The 18718-nt window shown below is 41.3% G+C and overlaps 1 long non-coding RNA gene across 1 annotated transcript in view; it reads left to right on the top strand.

The window, feature by feature from the left end:
• Window positions 1-16575, top strand: part of LOC141944337 (uncharacterized) — a 261208-nt gene extending 244633 nt beyond the window's left edge. Inside the window, exon 8 of the long non-coding RNA XR_012629233.1 lies at window positions 16305-16575. This is a non-coding gene — a long non-coding RNA (uncharacterized LOC141944337). The remainder of the gene's footprint in view (window positions 1-16304) is intronic.
• Window positions 16576-18718: the final 2143 nt, after the last annotated feature.

The following is an 18718-nucleotide window of genomic DNA, read 5'->3' as shown; positions in this document are numbered from 1 at the left end:
ATAAGAAAAATGCTACAGCTCTGAGAGAGGTCTCACCATTTCTGGGGGAGTTCAATCATTTTATGTGTATGTGAAAGTGAAATTTCAGGGGACCACGCAGGGATGTGTGCAGGGATGCCAGCATACATAGGGATGTGTATCAAGTTACATGTGTACATTTTTAAGTAAAATCGTGGTATCGATTCTGAAACACCACCTTATTGCTTCTATATTCATAACTGGCACCGTGGAGCTCCACATCATGGAGAATCCCATAGTGCTGTGTGCACACAGATGCTTTCAGAGCGCTCTGTGCCCTAAAGGGCCTGTAATATAACTAGTGAACCTTGGCTAAAAAGCAGGATCTACTTCCTTAGCACTAAAAAATTAGGAATAGAAGTTAATTTGGAAAAGGTACAGTTACAAAAAGTAATTTGTTGGCACCCTAATCCCGGCCTTTACTGCTTGGTAGCTCACTATAGTTGTACTATGGTGTGTGATTGACAGCAGTGAAGTCCAAGGGAATTACTGCTGGGAGGGATGGAGTCATTTTGTAGGGGGTTTTTGTTTGTTTTGATGAAGTAAGATGGGACTCGTAAATATGAGCAGAACTCTTAACACAGACAATGGTAAAAATATATCACAAAAGATCGAAGCATTTGGAACCCATTGTAGACTGCCAGTTCCACTACTGCTTTCTGTGAGTCGATGTCTTCTACAGCTACTGCTGGACCGTTTACTATCTAAATAAACTCAATTAACATTTGTTTATTAAGCTAGAAAACTGTGTTGCTTTTTCACAGAACAATATGGATATGCTTAAACATAGCAAGAAAGCTATCAAATGAAAAAAATTCCCCCCAAACCCAAGGCAAAGCAGGATTTTCATAAAGGGCTTTTAGTCACTTGCTACAAAATTTTACTAGTACTAATTTTTCTGACTCTGACAAAGCAGCAGTATTCCTTTGCCATGTTGTGAAGTGTATGCTTCCAGAAGTCACATCAGCTGGACAACATCTGGCTGGCTGATGAGCTCGGCAAGCAGTTGTACTTGCAGATTTGGAGTTACTTCTGGTTCTGTCATCAGAGAACCTGTTGATGGGGTGTCTGGAGCACACTATCCATGTGAATGTTTTGGGTTAGTTTTGTTTTGGGATAGTGTCATGTTCGAATTTGGTTTTGTTTCTTTTCAAATATTTTAATTTAATCTTTAATAGAGCAGAATTTTTTTCTTCTGCCACGTGTGCTGGAGTTAGGCTGTGCATCCGCGTGAAGCTTTCCCTCAGGCCCTCGCGTCTTCATCCCGCTCCTGTCCCACACCTGGCTCATTTGCAGCACTGGCAACTCACTGAGAGTCGAGATAAATGTGCCGTGTGCTGGGGAGTTATCAGAGACATACGCTTCATATAAGCACGTCCTTTGCTCTCCAAGCGGAGGAGCCCCTCAGTTAGCAGGCATGCTTCTGCACAGCGAGATCAGCCTACACATGGAAACTCTTGCTGACCAGAGGAGGTGGCAGCAGGGTTGTTTGTACTCTCTCAAGTTGATTATTTCTCTTTTTTGTTTATGATATATTAGCAGTAGCTCATGTGTTGGGGATGAAATGAAAAAAAGAAAAAAAAAACCCAGCCCCAAGGCTTCTGTTTAAAAATGCAGGTTAATCCTCCGCGGCTTTCAGAAGCATTTCTGTAGCATGCTACTAATTAAGATAAGGTTATCATTTTAAGTTATACGAGGAATGCAATTAGAGCTCTTACTAAGAACTGTAGCAATCAATTTTATACAAATTATTCAGACCTGGTAAGGTAGAATGCAGTTTTAATAGGACAAGAGAACACACTATGGTTTTATTAAATATAATACAGATTTAAATTACAGCCAAATACTGTACTGCCACTCATTCAGCAAGAATTCATGTATCCCATTCTAAAATCTTCTCTTAGGTAGGATTAATTCAAGCATTTTTTTTCCTCTCCTTTTCCATGTACATTTTCAATTGATTTTTGATAAAGAGACCTTTAAATGGATGTACTGTAAAACCAGAAATGAATGTAGGGAAGTATTTGGTATGCTTACAAAATAGTATAAATTTCACATGTGCAAATGGGTATGAGTTGATGTTGGATGCCAACTTAGGATCTGAGTAGCTTGTAGATGTATGTATTTTCTGCAGATACTGTAGACAGGGGATCAAATTCAGCCCCTGTTTAGGTAAGTGAAGAAAGCAGAGTGGGCAGGAGAGTGGGTTCTACTCCCACCAGGCCCCCTGTGCACCAAACAGACTGGGATGTTTCCGTATCTTTGAACTTTGGCCAAACCTCAAAATAGAAAACAGAAAGGATAGTGTGTTAGAAGAACTATACTTACCTCTTCCTGTTTGTTTGTTTATTCATTAAAAGATATACCCATTTCTCAGAAACAGTGTGTGCCATAGACATGCAAACTGTAAGTATGCTGTTGTGGAAGGGTTTCACAGTCTCGTGCATACAATGTAGTATTTCTATCTCTGCATAGTGTCCTTCTGGCTCTATTTTCCAAGCAGAGAATGCTTGTCCTTTAGGTTTTCCTGGAACAGTCATCTTTAACATAATCACTTCTTGTTATCTTACGCTGGTTGCCTCTTTCTTTCGGAGCTGTGCAAACTTGTATTCCTTGAGTTATACTCATGTTTTACAGATGCCCTTTGCTACATTCTTTAAAATGGACGGCGTTAAACTGCACTTAATCTTGAGTGTATACATGGGCTTAATAAATAATTTAAAAGCTGAAACATTAAAAAATGAGTATTTCTCAAGTGTGATTAAAAACTCAGCAAATTCAGAAGAAAAGCTTTATCTAAAAGGAAACCAAACATACGAAATGTAGGTGAAAACACACTCCACCAACTTCAATTCTCTGATGTAACAACTTGGTGATCAGTGAATAAAATGGGCTCTAAGTACAGATTAGAAGAAAATTATTTCTAAAAATGCATTAGTTTATTTCTTATTTTACCTTTTTTGAAAGACATGTTCAGATGGTTTAGTTTTCTGTTTCAGATGTCTTTTATAAAAGGAAAATTTCCTTAGGATTTGTAACTTTTTTCCTCTTGAAATGCATACTATAAGTGTTTTGGTGAGAATTATACAGTCTTCTACAGGGTGGGAAATGAAAACCTCTGACTTCTGCCTCCAGTATTTTTGTACCAGGATGTCCATCTTTAAAGAACAGTGTCTGATTAACTTAAATGTTCAGTATGTCGGCCAATAGGAAACACATTCAGCTATCTGTGTTTATCTGAGCCACAGTACTGTGCTTCCCAGAGCCCCTCTTATCTACATTTTTTTATTATCTGGGCTGTACTTACCAGCTGCACTGACCTTGAGGTAAAGTATTGCTGTACTGCATTTTGCTAAGGGTGATGCAGATGGTACTCTTTTCTGTTTGGGGGCTGGTTTTTCTTTCAATATGTACCTATAACCCAGGGGAATAAAAATTGCTCTTTAATAGGAAATCTTATTAGGTTTGAAGGAATAATGCATGAAAAGACTGGTCATTATGTTTTTGCAGTTAATTTGATTATTGGCATATGGTATTAAGAGAGCAGTAGTGAATGTTTCTGTGGACGCAAATCACTCCTATCAGTTGGAGAAGCTCCAACTTGTGCTGGAGAAGGGGGTATGTAGTATTGCTACTTGTTTTATGAGGATAACCTTTGCTTTCAATTTGCTAGCATGGGAAGCTGGAACAGGAAGGTGGAGCTCTTTGGGACTGAAAAGGTGTCTCTAGTCAATCAAAGGACACTGAAGCAACACAGGTAAACATCCATGTTACCTGCATGAATATGCATAGATGTATATGTTTGACAGTTAGTGGTTGCAGCTTATCCCCAGACTCTCTGTAACTGAAGTACTCATTTTAAATTGGTTATCCTAACAAAAGGAATTGGTGTTAGGATGCTATGGTCCAGCTGAGAGCTGATCTGCAGGATGGCCTGTTGCAGGCACAGCAAATGCAGACGTGTGTCTCGTTCTCCCCATTCTTTAAAAAAATTGTGTGGGTTTTTTCCTTTTTGTTTGTTTTGTTGGAGTTTTTTTGGTAAAAGTGCTTTTAAAAAATTAATTCTAGGAAAGAAAAGGATGTATCATTGTTACTCATTTTGAGACAAGTCTGTCTTCTGTGAGACAGGTACCTCTGACAAGAATTTCATGTTCAGAAAATATTTTCATGTTGCAAGCAAATGCCCCTTCATTTCCCAAAAGTTGGGAAAGAGGGTAATATTTTTCTCTTAAAATAAATCAAGTTTGGACACAGTGCAACACCAGCTCGGCAATTGCTTTCAGTGTAAGCAAAAAAGCTCTTGCATTACATGTATCCAGATGTTTTGATAACATATGTGAAATTCATAGAACCACAGAATGGTTTGAGTTGGAAGGGACCTTAAAGATCATTTAGTTCCAACCCCCCTGCCATGGGCAGGGCCACCTTCCACTAGACCAGGTTGCTCAAAGTCCCGTCCAGCCTGGCCTTGAACACTTCCAGGGAGGGGTCATCCACAACTTCTCTGGGCAACCTGTTCCAGTGTCTCACCACCCTCCCAGTGAAGAATTTCTTCCTTACAGCTAATCTAAATCCACCCTCTCTCAGTTTAAAGCCATCACCCCTTGTCCTATCACTACAGTCCCTTGTAAAAAGTCCGTCTCCAGTTTTCCTTTAGGCCCCCTTTAAGTACTGGAAGGCCACTGTAAGGTCTCTCTGGAGCCTTCTCTTGTCTAGGCTGAACAATCCCAACTCCTTCAGCTTGCCTTCATAGGAGAGGTACTGCAGCCTCCTGATCATCTTCAAGGCCCTCCTCTAGACTCGCCTCAACAGGTCAACGTCCTCCTTATACTGGGGGCCCCAGAGCTGAACACAGTACTCCAGGTTGGTTCTCACGAGAGCAAAGTAGATGGGGAGAATCACCTCCCTCGACCTGCTGGCCATGCTTCTTTTGATGCAGCCCAGGATACGGTTGGCTTTCTGGGCTGCAGATGCACATTGCTGGCTGATGTTGAGCTTCTTGTCAACCAACACCCTGAAGTCCTTCTCCTCAGGGCTGCTCTCAATCCACTTATTGCCCAGCCTGTGTTTGTGCTTGGGATTGCCCTGACCCACATGCAGGACCTTGCACTTGGCCTTGTTGAACTTAATGAGGTTCACACAGGCCCACCTCTCAAGCCTCCCAAGGTCCCCCTGGATGGCATCCTGTCCCTCCAGCATGTTGAACTTGCTGAAGGTGCACTCAATCCCACTGTCCATGTCACCAATAAAGATGTTAAACAGTGCTGGTCCCAACACCAACCCCTGAGAAATGCCACCTCTCACTGCTCTGCACTTGGACATCGAGTTGCTGACCACAACTCTTTTGAGGGCAACCATCCAGCAAGTTCCTTATCCACTGAGTGGTCCATGCATCAAATCCATGTCTCTACAATTTAGAGACAAGGATGTCATGAGAGGCAGAGTCAAATTCTTTGCGCAAGTCCAGGTAGATGGCATCAGTTGCTCTTTCCTTATCCACCAAGGCTCTAAGCCCATCACAGAAGTCCACCAGATTTGTCAGGCATGATTTGCCCTTAGTGAAGCCATGTTGGCTGTCACCAATCACCTCCTTAATTTCCATGTGCCCTAGCATAGTTTCCAGGAGGATCCGCTCCATGATCTTTCCAGGCACAGAGGTGAGACTGACTGGCCTGTAGTTCCCCAGGTCGTCTTTTTTTCCGTTTTTAAAAAATTGAGGTTATGCTTCCCCTTTTACAGTCAGTGGGAATTTCACCAGACTACCACGACTTCTCAAATATGATGGATAGCAGCTTAGCCACTTCATCCACCAGTTCCCTCAGGACCCTCAGATGCATCTCATCAGGTCCCTTGAACTTGGTGCACATTCAGGTTCCTTAGATGGTCTTGAACCTGATCTTCTCCTATGATGGGTAGTTCTCCATTCTTCCAGTCCCCGCCTTTGCCTTCTCTGACTTGGGTGGTGTGGCTGGAACACTTGCAGGAGAAGACTGAGGCAAAACAAGTCATTGAGTACCTCACCCTTGTCCATATTCTGGGTAACCAAGCCTCCCATTTCCTTCCAGAGAGGGCCCACATTTTCCCTAGTCTTCCTTTTATCACCAGTGTACCTATAGAAGCTTTTGTTGTTGCCCTTGACACCCCTGGCCTAATTCTATCAGGGCTTTAGGTTTCCTAACCAGATCCCTGGCTGCTTGGACAATTTCTCTGTATTCCTGTCAGGCTACCACCCTCTGTAGGCTTCTTTCTTGTGTTTGAGCTTGTCCAGGAGCTCCTTGTTCATCCACGCAGGCCTCCTGGCATTCTTACTTGACGTCCTCTTTGCAGGGATGCATCACTCCCGAGCTTTGAGGAGGTGATCCTTGATTATTAACTAGTTTTCTTGGGCCTCTCTTCCCTCCAGAGCTTTATCCCATGGTACTCTGCCAAGCAGATCCCTGAAGAGGCCGAAGTCTGCTCTCCTGAAGACCAGGGTAGCAAACTTGCTGTGCACCCCTCTCACTGCCTTAAGGGTCTTGAATTCCACCATTTCATGGTCACTGCAGCCAAGGCTGCCCTTGAGCTTCTCATTCCCCACCATTGGTGAGAACAAGCTCCAGCATAGCGCCTCTCCTCATGGGCTCCTCTATCACTTGGAGAATGACATTATCATCAATGCATTCCAGGAACCCTTTTTTTTGGGGTTTTTTTTGTTGGCTTAAGGAGGGCAAAGGCAGTAGGTAACTTGAGCATGCTTTGTTGGAAAAGTACATCCATAAATAAGGTACCTTTTTTATTTAGGTAGTGTGGTGAAGATAGTTGGATTAAAAAGACATACTTTAGGGAAAAAACCCAACCCTGCTTTCGTGGAGATCATCCTTTATAGTTTGGGGGTAGAAAGATGTAATTTAGGACTTGTGGCAATTGGATAATTATTCCCACTAGTAATGTATAAAACAAAGGACACACTACAGGTGCTCTATATTGTTTTCATTTTATTCTTATAGGAATTTACTTTTTATGTTTGCTTTCAATCAAAGTTATGAATAGGATTAGGTTTTGGGATGTATGTTGTTGGGGGTGACCACTGCAGAGCAGAAGCCACCATTGCTCGGTGCAGCCAGGCTGTTGAAAGCTTTCTCACCTGCACCATTGTTTATACAGATATTATATTCTATGAGGCTTGTTCAGGCTTATCAAGAGAAGGTTCATTAGCAGTGGTCATGGGCCTCATTATTGTGACTGTAAGCTTACAGGTGAAGGTTATTTTGTCATACACAGAGGGCAAAGAGAGTTTGTGTTTACAGAAGGAATTCCACTGTGCTAAATCTGGACGGTCAGCCTTCATTAGCAATAAAAAAGGTATGTGGACTGATAGCATGGGTAGTATCAGCTTAATTTGTTGTTAAACTTACAGTAATGGTTAGCTTGGTCAAAATGTCTTTTAACAATGTCTTATAATATTTAACATTGTAAGTACTTAACAATATCAGTGGAGCACAGCCTGTTTGTTGGGTCCAAATCTGACAAATGAGCAAGTTTTTCTAGCCTGGTTTTGCAGAGTGGTGTGTTATGTTTTCATATATCATATTTCACTCTCGTAATTCAGAAGGTTTTGTTCTGAGATGTTTTGAAATCCTTAAAAACACAGGATGGGATGCTAATGATGAGCAAAACCAAATATTCCAAAGCTGAATCTAGTTATGGATGTCAGAGTCAGAGGAACTGAATCCACTTTTAAATGGCAGTTGAAGTGCAGAAGACATTTTCAAATAACTTCTTGATGTTGGATGTAAGACCAGGAAACATTCATCCTGTTGGCCATTATTATTTTTAGAGCTCCTCAAAGTTTTTCACTATTTGTTTACAATTAAACATATCTGCAGTCCACAAATTAATAACATGCGTCTGAGGCTTTTATGTTGTTCAGCCAGCGTAACATCTGTGTTCTGGATGCTGCAGTCCTGATACAGTCTTTACTGGCAAAGACCAGTTAAGCATGTGCTTGTCATACTGAAGACAGTAGAATGTTTGCAAGTGCTTAGTACATGAGCTTAAATAAATCTAATTTTAGGGCTTTTGAATAAATTTGAGATGTTGCTTTTCTTCTTCAGTTTGTTCTTCTGACCTTGTTTTCATTCTTGATAATGCTCAGTCTTCTAACCTTTTTTCCTAAACTTTGCTTTTAATCTTTTTTTTCCACCTCAGAGCCTGTAGTTTTGCGATGAATACTGCTTGGTTAGTACAGTAGGAGATGAGGTGGACTGCCATTAGGAAGCGTTTGTTAAAGTAATTGAAAGATAAAGGCTTATAGTTAAACAGAAATATGCACCCTGTTACTCTCTGTGGCACGAATAACCATTTATATTACACACACAGGTAAGCTAGAAGAAAGTTTATAAGGTTTCGGGCACAAATACTTAAACATGAGGAAACACCAGCAGTAGAATTGGCCCTCACTAATGTGTATGTTTGTACATGAACATTCACTCTCTGTGTGCCTGATCATATATGCTTTCTTTTCATAGAAATTTCCATTTCTTTTGCTGAGCAGGATGCATATAGCAAATCGATGCACACCTGTCCCTTTGTTTTCAGTCTTTGTTTACTGTGCTCTGTTTCAGAGAGATGTGTTTTGTCATCAGCTAATGTGTGCATTATCTTACTGATCCACAATCTGATTAATCTTTGTCACATTCCCATGAGATGCTATTATCCTTGTTTTACAGACACAGAGTTGAAGCATTAGATGCGATAGTGCAGAGTCTCCACTAGTTTAGGATATTCAGTTTGGGATGCACTGTGTCGTGCTACCATGACACAACTTCTACTGACTTCAGTTGTGGTTGTAAATACTCATCTGCAGAACCTCAGCTTGGGGGTCTGGAGAGGAAAATGTACATACAGAACTTGTGTATAGTTAGGTAATGTTACAAGCCTCACACAAGGGCAGAAGTGGGTGAATTCTGTTCATATATTCAGCTTTCTGAAAGAGGTTCAGATGTTAAAAAAAAAAAAAAGTGCCACCATTGGCAAATTTGGGTTCATATCTGAGGAGCAGCAAAAAGTAACACTGTGATGAACAAGATAAATACTTATAAAATTATAAATTATGGTTACAGCTCTTGGAAGTGCTAATGCTTTGCAAAGAAAATATCAATAGAAATGTTATTGTTTGGGGAGAAGGACTCTTCTTAGAAATTCTAATGTTATTTTACTGTAATTTTACAAAGTGAGGTAAAATAAAACCAAGCAGAGGTGGGATTGAGGCATGACAGAGATAAAAGCAACTGTGAAAAAGTGAGTGGGAGGCAATGTTAATAATAAGTGATGCTACTGGCTCTTCTCCCTACCTGTTCACTCACTATTTCAGCCAGATATGTACACTTCACATATATATATTTTTTTAAAAAGTATGTGTAAGTATATATAAATATACATATATATAAGTATATATATTTATGTAGATATATGTATTTAAAAAAGTATGCAAGGTTGTATTTGCATGCGTTTGTTGTGGTGCCAAAACAACTGAGTGATGAGAACATCAAACAGGGTTTAAATGTGTGGTTATTCTCACTTCAGTGTTGTGCCATTGGTTTCTGGAAGCAGTCTGTCGCTCTTGCAGTTTGGTCCTTGACCTTCTATCACTTTTGGAGACATGCCATACAATCTTTGTTTACAGTAACAAGCATGGAAAAACTGACTTCCTGACAGTAATGCTGAAGTCTAAGTTGAAACCACTCACAGGTGAAAAAACATAGTTCTTCCACTTTGAACTTGTAATGTGTTTCATGTAAAATACCCATCTAAAACTGGGCAGCCAACAAAAGGAAACCAGTCCTTTGCCCAAGACCAAATATTAACTGTGTTGTCAGCAGTTTCACTAAGGAGTTGGTTGTAATGTGTTTCTGTATGTTTTTTCTTGTGTAGCATATAATTTATGATCTAAAAAAAAACCCCAAACCATTGGTTATTTATTTTTTATATACGTATGATATTGAGCAGTTCAGGGCCCTTCATGCACTTCTAGCTATTGCATGTGCAGCTCTAATCTCCACGTAACCTCTTCATCACACAGCTTTCTCACAGTCTAGTAAAACACATTAGGATTTGTAGACTGGTTTGTATGAAGAGCCAATAGATCTCACAAATTCCTTGTTTTCTGGCATTTGCATTGCTTCTTCTAGTGGCTGTAAGACCTTTTAAGGAAATTGGGGTATTTACGCTAGGAATTTGTGTGTTCAGACTAGATTCTCTTCTTGAAGTGCAGGTTTACTGAGCAAAGCAACATTTGAGTTTTGGAGTCAAAATCATAGTCATGATGCAAAATGAATGCAGATCTAATGGAAGATTTGTGGTCCAGTTCAGTGGTCATGTTTTTGGTGATGCAAGTTAGGTGATGTGTTTTGTAGCAATTAAATATTCCATAGTTATGTCAAATGAGTGTTATTTTACACTTTCAGGAAATTAGAAGGGAATGATAAGAAGACTGGAAGTCAAATGAAGAGTGGGATAATGAAGCATTCCTATTTTCCTGCAGGTTGTGTGTTCAAGTGATGTGTGTTAACGCACAATTCCAAATCCACTGTACAAATTTTATTTTCTTTTTACATCATTACAGTAATTACAATACTCTACATTAACTTATGGCCTGACCCCTTTTACACTGGCATATACATCATGTCAGTTGCTTTTGAACCGTAAGAAGAGTTTGGCTCCAGGGCTAACTTAACTGGAGGAAGCAGTTTTCAGTAAGTCAGAATAATAATGGGAATAATAACTTTAAGAAGCTTATCATTTGGTTGCATTTACATCAGTGTGTCAAATTCTGCTCTGTTGAATTCCCTTATTTATGCTCCCCTCCAGGACTGCTGCTGAAGTCTTCTTTCTCACACAAGCAGTTTGCAGTGATCCAACAGCACAGGGCTTAAGATATGTAGACTCAGTCCTTTAAAGTGCATAGGCATTTTTTAGCATACGACGATCAAACATGGGTGAGTATTGTAAAAACTTCACTCATATTTTAAACATAGCATTTGTACTCACACTGGGAACAGAATCTCAGATATTATGATTAAAGAGCTGGCAAATACAAGGGTATGTTGGTCAATGCTATCATCTGGAATAGCTGAAACTTTGGGAGGCTAATTACAATAAACTGTCCATCATACATCTGTAGAACCTAGAATTAATGTGGGAAATTTTTCAAAGCGTATTCAAATAAATTGATCTGGTTCCAGATGACTGCAAGAGAAAAGTGCAGAACTGTGCTTCACTAGTTTCTTGTGATGGTCTCTGTGCTGAAAATGCAGAAGCAGCATTTCCCTGGTTTTTTTACATGCATTCACTTAGATGGTCTAGACATACTCTGGCACATTCTAGTGAAAATTACCAAAAGGTGGAATCATGGCTATTTTTTAACTGATGGACAACCAAAGCATACCTTTAGTATGAGGCACTGGTTAGATCTTCATTCCAGGTGCCATACAACGTAGCAATATCAGGCGATGGCTTTGAAGAAGCCCATCAAGTACCAAAGGAGTTTTAGCTGTGGTCACACCAAACTCCTTACAGGATATTTTACCCTACTGAAGAGCTCTGTACACACTGTAGAGAAACTGCTTCTGGGACTTGAACTCTCAGATGAAGTTGACCTGAGTGTCTCTAAACTATGGCAGCGTGTGTCTAGACATACCCTGTGGTCACTAAACATCTACTGGTATTTTGTGCAAGGCGTAGGGCACTTCATGCCTTGGCCAGTAGCCAGCATGGCTCAGTACTTAGACCCATGTGCAGCTCTGCGGTTTTTGTTCACTGACATATGTTTGTTTTGGTTTGAGTCCATAAGGTTTGCACACTTGAGGTTCACTTTGAGGTTTCAAGTTCAGTGAAACATCAAGTTTTGCCTGGCTTTTGGGTTGAACCTCAAGCCTAATGGTAATGCTTTCTCTATCTGCAGATTATGAAGGGAAAGGTCATTGAAAAAGAAACCCTGATACTTGCTGAGAATCATCAGGCATTCAAATGGGCCATTCCTTGCAGAATTTAGCTATTGTGTGTTTCTATCAAAATTAGCAACTCTGCATTTGACTGATACACACAAGTGTATCACAAGTGCTTTGAAACTATAGCATTTCTCCAAGTTTCTGCTATTTTTCAGTCCCTACTTCCTGGGTAGCACTGTTTAGCGCTACGCAGGTGTAGCAGTTTCTGGCTCTAATAAGCAAAGAGTTAAATTTATGTTAAACCATTGGCCAGATACTCATTTGATTTAACTTCTCTTACTTCTGTCCAATCTCTGCAATGCCCATGGTATGCTCAACCAACATGAAGTTCTGCTTCCTTTGACTTCAGGAAGTAAGACCCAAAAGGGACTTTTCCCAAAAGGAAAAGCTGGTACCCTGAAGGCAGTTGTGTAGCTTTTCTCTTTTGAGTCCTAACACTTGTCTGGTGTTGAAAGGAATTTAGGCCTTATCTGTAAACAGTCCAACTGTCTCAGAGCTGGGATCCAAAGTTTCATTTCCAGTGATGTTCAATGAATCTTAGACTTGCAGGGATCCATGTCGTAGTGGAGGACTGTACCAAGCAGGTAGTTAGCCATATGAAGAAGTATACTGAATCTGATAGAAAAGCACCTGAAAGTCACTCCACAAAATTCAGTAACCTTTAAGCGGCCATGAGTTATGCTTATTTTTGGCTCTATGTATGCTGCTCTAATTCTCCATGTTGATCTAGAGTCTAGTCTGCTGCTGAATCTTTTGCTCCAAAGCTTGTCCCCTGTGAACAGTGACATCAAATCCAAGGTAGCTAGTGTATCCCTAAGGTAGCAGGGAGCAGGATTTATGATCAAATGTTGGAGAACAGATCTTTAAATGCTGGCAGCAAACTGGTGTTGGGAAAATTTCTATTGATGACCTGTCAAGGCAGCATCCAAAATAAGCCCAGTTCTTTCCACATCTTCCAGTCTAAAAGCTTTCATGTGAACTCAGGCAGTAATGATGTCAACCAGAAATTCCTACGTGTACCCTCAGCTCTTCTGTTTGCACAACTTCTCCATTCACTATATGGAGGGGGAAAAAATGTGCTGCGGAGTTGGACTGAGAAATTTTAGACAGGTAATTTTAGAGTCTGCCTATGAATTACTTTGAGAGTTAACAGTATCTAACAGTGCAAAGTACTTATGTTAGAGATTTGGAACGGGAAGAAAGAGTTAGTTACCCATGCTGTCATCAAAGAATTTAGTGGGGAGGTTATCTGAAGGGATCTTAGAATTATATTTTTAAGCGCTGTGTGCATAGGGCTGTCTCTCACAAAGAACTTTTCTTCATCTAAGTCTTTTACATTTTTGAAGAAATGATGGCTGGTCTTTCTCTTTGTAATTCTTGTCTCTTCCTATCCCTCCCCCTTCATTTGCATCTAATGTGACTGTGTATCTCTGGGTCATCTATAAAGGTACATGCATCATATGCCTGCAGAGGAGGTTTTTCACAGGTTTGTGGATATGTTTATAAATACTGTAGGCCCCCTTTTCAGGTCTGTTTGAAAAATGTATCCTGTATTGTGTATTCTGAGTAAACCAGCATCTCTAGGTACCATGTTGGTTCAGCCCTAATTCTGACTTCTGAGAGTAGTTCAGGTTTTGCACTCATCTGGTCTTTGGTTTTTCTCCTGTTTCTCGTGGGTAACACATGGCAGAACACTGGAATCATTATTAGGGTGTTCACTGGGGTTTTAGTGGTTTGGTTAATGGTTGAACTGGAAGCATTTAGATATCAAAATGATCATCAGATTGTGGCAATCTGGAGGTGCTACTGATTTGAACTGAATTTGGTTAAATGAGTATGAAGAGTCTCTTCGTTCCTTGACTCCTTCACTTCTTTGGTTTTAGCGTTAGATCTAGGAAAATGTATGCAATTCAGTATTTCCCACTAGCAGTGCAGTGAAGGCTGAGTATGTAAGAAATGGAGGAAGAACATTTATTTCCTGCACACTTCTTTTCCCAGGGAGGGAGGTGCAGCAACGGAAGAGAGGTTATGGAATCTTCATCTCTGAGGATTTTCAGGATGAAGTTACAGCTGACTTGATGTAATGTTGATGGTAGCCAGGGGGTTCACTAAGTGACCTCTGGAGGACCCTTCCAACCAATATATCTGTGATTCTAAGTCAGAACAGATAAAAGAGCTACTGGTATCAAGTAGGAAAGATCATCAGCTCACGGACAAGAAACCACTCTGAGTCATGCTATTGTAATGGTTATAGGTTAAGAACAATGAGACTGGTCACCTGGACAGCTCCTCTTATTGTGTAATCCAAAGCCCTGACGATACTTATTTTGCTGCACCGAGTCCCTGCCTCGGTAACTTTTATCTTTTGGACTGAGAAAAAGTAATCCGTAGCCTTTGTTCTCTGTATTAGCTGACACTGCGTCTGAAAATACACTATTATATCCATTAGCTACAGTCTGAGTTCGGGTGTACCAATATCGGTTTCCAACAAAGACTTGCCAATGCTGAAATTATTAACTCCACAGGTGAAAATGCCCTTGGATGACTGCGGTAATCTTGTGATTTCTGTACATGCAGTTGTGTGGCTCTCCTGAACACTAACTGCACACCGAGGGTGAATGCTACAACTGGATTTTACGTGGAATTTAGGCAACACCTAGGTGCAGCCCATTGCAAAACCCCTTTCTGATAGGAGCCAATGAGAACAAGCTACAACTGCCTTGTGCAAATTTTTGCAATCTGCTATTGCGTGAACAGTTGGGAAGGTTGAAATCGGCACGAAAGAGCACTCGGGTTTTGCTCCGATTGCGCTTCCCTGTGTGAGTGCTAGGCATCTCTCTCTCTTCTGGGGAATTCTTTGCTTGATCTCTATCATATAACTTTGGAGCTTGCAATGGGATCCTGTGCAAAACAGCTGTGTGGATTCACGGCAGCTATCTTCTTACCTTTCCCCAACACCATTTACGGTTTCAGTGTAAAGTGCCAGGGAGCGCAGCGTTGCGAGGTGGTGCCCAGCTTTTGTGAACAAAGGGGATGGAGGACTCTGTGCCACCTGCTCTGTCACTTGAACAAATGTTAGGAGTAAAACAATCTACAAACTGCTAGCTGTATGTTGGATGATAACTTTATGCAGCAGCAATTCCATCGATCATCAAGGTCAGCTTTTTTGCTTTTGTTTCTCAAGCGAACCAGTCCCTCGGTTCCATGCTCCTATAGGCAAGACGGTAAGACAGCCAAGGATGTTAACTGCTTGGTGCGCTGACAGTGAACAGTGTTGTGGAGCTGCACACTCTTATCTGGGGACTGCCAAGGGTGTCCAGGTGTTTCTGCGTTAAACAGTGTGGCACAACACCTCTGCAGGAACTGGCAGGCGAGAGTGTTTGCTTCTTGACTTGGATTGAAAGCTTTTGAGTCAGCAATGTCAGGAAAACATTGCCACCGTCTGCAAACCAGAGAGCGCCCTGTCATGTCCATACGTGAGGAAGAACCCCTTCTGCTCATTTTTTCCTGATTATTTTGTAGGACAGTGCATTTAATAAAACTATCAGTTATGAAAACGGTGAATGCCGCTCTGTTTCTTGCTGTAGTTGCTCATGAGTGTGGGGCTGAGTGGCAAAAGGAGTGGTCTTGGCAAACAGCTTATTAGTCTCAAATAAATTATTCAGAACACAGGTTTGGATACAGATTGCAGGGAATGATAATGGAGTTGGTTTTCTGAGCCTGTTCATGTTATGAAGACATGGGGTATGCTTTTCAGGAATTCACTTAAGTGGAATCAGCTTTGAATAACGTAGCCTGGAAGTAATATTGCTGCCATCCAGCTAGTGTCTGTGGAACAGCATTCTCCAGCCTCCTGAAGCATTGGTGTTGAAGATGGATAGATAGGGAGGTATTTATTTTTTGGGCCTTTTTTTTTTTTTTTTTTTTTTTTAAAGGGAAATTCTTTCTCACCACTAGAGAGGGGCATGTTTCGGTTGAGATTTTTTTCCCCCCTGAGTGAAAGAGTGGACCACATCAGCATCCGATTTGGGTGCGTCATGTGGTTTCTCATGTGATGCTGGTCTCACTGCGCTTTGGAGAGTGAGCCTTTGTGACTCCGCACTCTTGGACAGTAGCATCCAGCAACACAGGAGACTTTGGGGAAGGGGGAGGAAAAGATACACCCCCCCACCCCATTCGAGAAAACCCCAAAAGCCCAGAAAAATAAAGTTACAATAATTTATTATAGTTATTGTTTCTTCTTAACTGTTTTGGCTTTTATTTTTAATTCTGGGTCTTCCCTTTTCTCCGTTCCTGCAGGCATAAAGCTGCACCGTTCGGAAGAAGCGAGATTGTCTTTCCTTACAGCTACAATGCTGCACCGCTCTCAACACAGCCTGCTTTTCCCCCCATTTACCTGGGCGGCTGCTGCTGTTTCTGCTGCTGCTGGGGCTGCTGCAGTCTCGCTGCCTGTGCTTCACCCCGTCTTGGCTGACTCGAAACTCGCTCGTCTGCACATTGCTAAGGAAGAAGAACGATGGAGCCGCATTTTTTCTGTTGGTTCTGGAAGCAAAGGGTTGCGATTTGTGATGATTTGGGGTTTTTTTTGGGGGGAGGGAGGGGGGGGGAATGGAGGAGAAAGGAGGGGTGTTAATCTAGGATGGGGTGGGTGAAAGCTTAAAGAAATATTGTGTAAAGTAATCCAGTGCTCGACAAGGGCATCAGCAGCAAGAATCCAGCCTCTGCTGCTCCAGAGGATTAACATGGGGAAGCCACAGTGCTGCAGTCGGGTTTCACCTCAGTGTTGTGCTGGAGATGGATAAATAAGGTATCGGCTGCGTCTGCCTGTTAAGGCAAAGCCATGGGAGAAGGAGAGAGCGAGCGAATGCAAATGCAAAAGAAGAAGAAATGTTATGTGCCGTTTGATTCTGTGCATTCTCATTGCAGAGAGGATGGCTTGATTAACAATGCAATGTATGGACGAAGGGACTGTAAATTGTAGCTCGAGCACTCCTGATGCTGTCAGGGAGGGAACTGATGAGCTAGGTGGCTGCAGCGATATCCCCAGGGAAAACAGCAACCACGCACTCTGTGTGTATATATATGTATGTATGTGCTTTTGTGTGTGTGTGAGCATGTATAGACACGAAAGACAGACATTTCTGACCAATTTACAAAGGAAGTTTGTCACTTTGCTGGGTCAGACTTGATTGCAGCTTGTATTTTCAGCTATAGCTCTACACCCATTTCCTGACTGAGGCGGCACTTTGCGAAAACAGATGTAGACAGAATTCTTTTAAGAAATGTGAAAGCAGATCCTTTCCGCTTAACACCTTGAAGCACTGAATCTTCTGCACTGTGCTGAGAGAAACTGTGGGGTTTCATTTTCTCCATCTTAAAATCTTTATAAACACAGCTGTATTCAGTATGGTGAAAAATTCTATACTGTAAATAGAAATGTGATCAATCTAATCAAAATAAATGCATCCCAGATGACTTCTAGACCAGCTGGCTACCACAGTCATCAGATGGCTAAATGCTCAACTGAGCATTTATATTCAGTGTTACGTTTCCTTTTTTTTTTTTTTTTTTTTTTTTTTTTAGAATTTCAAAATCAGCATCTAATTAAAAAAGGATTCTTCATCTATTGAGAAAAGGCAAAGCTCACATTTGGCAATAGATTTCTCTGAAATGTATGTGGGTGTATTGCTGAACACACATGGGAGAGACCGTGTTTTTAGAGCAGGTAGACTTGTCACAGTACAGGCATATTTAGTTTGGTAGGCAGCTCAGCTTGGCTGTGTCTTAACAATGCAGAAATAGGGGAAACAAGTGCTGCACTCAGCTAGTGGGGCTTGGCATGGCTTCTAGCAGCTGCCTACTAAGAAAGAGGAGGTTTTTTTTCTTCCTTTTTTTTTCCTTTTATACAAATCCATAGACCATAATGTCATCCTAAAATGTGTATGAGGGGATTTCCCAATAGTCATGGTGAGCTACCCTGCAAGACGCCTGTCTGGCCCTTCCACTATTTGTTACCCAGCCTACAAAGGCAGGCCTGTGAGTTGGATTATATTTAGCCAGCTGTTGGATAACATTCTTGTGCTGGGGGCAAAGGAGTCTTATTACTCCCAAACTGTAGTTTTCTGTTTGCTTAAAGAAAAATAACCTTGGCAATACAGCAGGCTCTGCAAAGTAGTGTATGCCACTCCTATACCTTTCTGAAACTGTGGTGTGCATCTAACTTGGGCAGTTTAAAACATGCAAGGAGGAGGAAGAGAAACTCTTTAACTTGCAGCTTCAAAGCTGCAGAGACGAGCAAAATGTCAGCAGCTTGTAATTAGGAGTCCACGGTTACGTCAGTGACTGTATCTCTCCAAGAATAGCTATGTGATGTGTGCCACAAAGCAAAGGAAGACAGTCATAACCTGGTTATCAAGCCTGGTTCAAACAAGAAAGACAAAATGGATTAATGAATCTGCTGTGTTCCTAAATCAAATGTGGATGGATTACATGTACAAGACTTGCTGAATTCTGCAGCAGTGAAGACTGAATTATCGGTTTGTCAGAGGGCACGCATCCACTGAGTGAAAGTGTGAATCCTTCAGAAAAAAATGCAGATGAACCGTCTGTCCTAGAAAATGTCTTTCCCAGCTCCATCCTGTACAGGCAGCTGTGTGACACGGAAGCATGCTCTGAAAGGAGAGACCAGCGTGCCGCACGGAGGTGTTTAAAAG

This window comes from Strix uralensis, chromosome 1, assembly GCF_047716275.1.
Source record: "Strix uralensis isolate ZFMK-TIS-50842 chromosome 1, bStrUra1, whole genome shotgun sequence".
In the NCBI taxonomy this organism is placed as follows: Eukaryota; Metazoa; Chordata; class Aves; order Strigiformes; family Strigidae; genus Strix; species Strix uralensis.
Note: the sequence above shows the minus strand (reverse complement) of the source record. Positions and strands in the feature narration are given on the sequence as shown.